The sequence below is a fragment of the Schistocerca piceifrons genome, unplaced genomic scaffold, assembly GCF_021461385.2.
Source record: "Schistocerca piceifrons isolate TAMUIC-IGC-003096 unplaced genomic scaffold, iqSchPice1.1 HiC_scaffold_936, whole genome shotgun sequence".
Classification (NCBI taxonomy): Eukaryota; Metazoa; Arthropoda; class Insecta; order Orthoptera; family Acrididae; genus Schistocerca; species Schistocerca piceifrons.
In genome coordinates, this window is record NW_025729208.1 from 6611285 (window position 1) to 6613784 (window position 2500).

The 2500-nt window shown below is 56.6% G+C and overlaps 1 non-coding gene across 1 annotated transcript in view; it reads right to left on the reverse strand.

Moving 5' to 3' along the window:
- The window catches only part of LOC124772246, a 1909-nt gene extending 1733 nt beyond the window's left edge, over positions 1–176 (reverse strand). The window contains exon 1 of the ribosomal RNA XR_007013908.1: positions 1–176. This exon is cut by the window's left edge and continues 1733 nt beyond it. This is a non-coding gene — a ribosomal RNA (small subunit ribosomal RNA).
- Positions 177–2500: the final 2324 nt, after the last annotated feature.

Genomic DNA, 2500 nt, shown 5'->3' on the forward strand with positions numbered 1-2500 from the left:
TTGCATGTATTAGCTCTAGAATTACCACAGTTATCCAAGTAACGTGGGTACGATCTAAGGAACCATAACTGATTTAATGAGCCATTCGCGGTTTCACCTTAATGCGGCTTGTACTGAGACATGCATGGCTTAATCTTTGAGACAAGCATATGACTACTGGCAGGATCAACCAGGGAGCTGCGTCAACTAGAGCTGAGCAGCCGGCCGCCCGGGAGTGTGTCCCGGGGGCCCGCGCGAACACGCAAGCGTCCGCTCAATCATTCTGCAAACAGGAGGAGGCTGAGCTCCCCTGCACAATACACCTCGAAACCCTCTCAGGTCCCGGCGGCGCGCAGCGCCGTCCCAAGTACTTGGTCGGGTTCGAGAGAGGCGCAATCGCCCGGAGTTAGGCGAGTAGACGCTTTCGGTGCGACCACCCGTGCTCCCAACTGAGCTTGCCGCTGCCGACAGAGGCCCGGGAGCGTGCTGTCGTGGCATTGCCGGCGGGAGACAACACGCGCCACCTACGGTGACCGGCAGCTCCAACGCCAGCGCCACAGAAGGACAAAAGCCCCACTTGGGTGCCGAAGCGAACTCTCCCAGCACAGCGCACGCGCCAACACATCCGCACAGCTGCGATACAAACCACCAGCGAGAACCGCTGGGGCGACCGAGCAGCAGACGGCGTCGCGGCGCCGAGCGCCGGGCGGCAGCGCATCCTCAACGCACACAGTCCTCAATCGGACCAGCACACTGAAGATGTCCACCGCGCTTCGCACCGGGCCCGCGAGGACCTACTTTGGCCGCACGGCGCCGCGCGCAGGGTGCGCCGGCGCGCAGCTGCGACGCCTGCCGCGTCCGTCGGCCGGCGCGCCTGCCACTGGCCGCCCCCACCAGCCGGCTGTAGCGCGTGCGCCCACGCACCGCGCGGCCAGCACGCCGGGAGGCGCCCCCTCACCGGCCGGGGACGGTCCCACCCAGCCACCGCCGCGTATCGCTTCACACCCAGATGCCGTTCAGTTTCGTCGGCATGGTGGGTATCGCTGGAACAACCGGTTAGTACCTCAACCTATCGTCGCCATCACCGATTCACCCCTAGCGAGAACAACCGCACCACAACAGGTTACCATTTGTTCATTTGCGTAACTTCACCAGAAAACGCAGGCGTCCATCGCCATTTGCAACTTCCACGATTATTGCATGCCTGTGTCAGGTGTCACGCCACACTACGTCTGCCCACATACACGCAACAAAATGTGCACGCCTAGACAATACGTGGAAGGTGGCCCCCGTACGTATGCGATGTCCATTGCTCGAACGACTGTCAACCGGCCTCTGTAGCATGTCGCAGATATGGAACGCGGTGCACCATGCCATCACGGTGTGTGAGGAGAGACGACTAGGTCCGAATACATCAACAGACAGCTCATGCTGATCGCCATCCACGGCGTCCGTTCCTCCCACACGTCTCTATGGCGTACCACACTGCAATCCAGCTCTCATAGGGAGACGACACGTAGCTGCGTGCACAATATTTGCACTGTATGGTCCGCCGTTTTTGGGCGCAGTCGTTGTACGGTCACACATGTGCCACGATGTATCATTCAGTACATAAGGACGAATGTGCAGTACAGATTGTGGTTTACGCGTACGACATTAGCGGACAGTTGACACAGGCCGCACCACAACGTAGCCTGAGTACGTCGCATGCGGAGGGCATTGAACATGCAAAGTTCTCACCAACCAGCTTGCGAAGGCAGGGGGCAAGGTGGGGACGTGGGGAGGGGCGGCATGTACGTCCTGCTGCCATCCACATTACAGTGTACAGCAGGAGCATGTGGAAAGTGAGCAAGACTTGCAAGGTGTTTAACATGAAGCGATACACAGGGGAGCGGGGAGTGCGAGTAGCGAACTATATTGCGAGGGTTGCGGGTGGGCAACACTACACTAATTGAACGAGTCGTATAACAATTACAGAGCAGGTTTAGGCGACAACGTGGGTTACGTTAGGCGACAACGTGGGTTAGGTTAAGGCACGACGTGGGTTAGGTTAAGGCACGACATGGGTTAGGTTAAGGCACAACATGGGTTAGGTTAAGGCACAACATGGGTTAGGTTAAGGCACAACATGGGTTAGGTTAAGGCACAACATGGGTTAGGTTAAGGCACAACATGGGTTAGGTTAAGGCACAACATGGGTTAGGTTAAGGCACAACATGGGTTAGGTTAAGGCACAACATGGGTTAGGTTAAGGCACAACATGGGTTAGGTTAAGGCACAACATGGGTTAGGTTAAGGCACAACATGGGTTAGGTTAAGGCACAACATGGGTTAGGTTAAGGCACAACATGGGTTAGGTTAAGGCACAACATGGGTTAGGTTAAGGCACAACATGGGTTAGGTTAAGGCACAACATGGGTTAGGTTAAGGCACAACATGGGTTAGGTTAAGGCACAACATGGGTTAGGTTAAGGCACAACATAGGTTAGGTTAAGGCACAACATAGGTTAGGTTAAGGCAC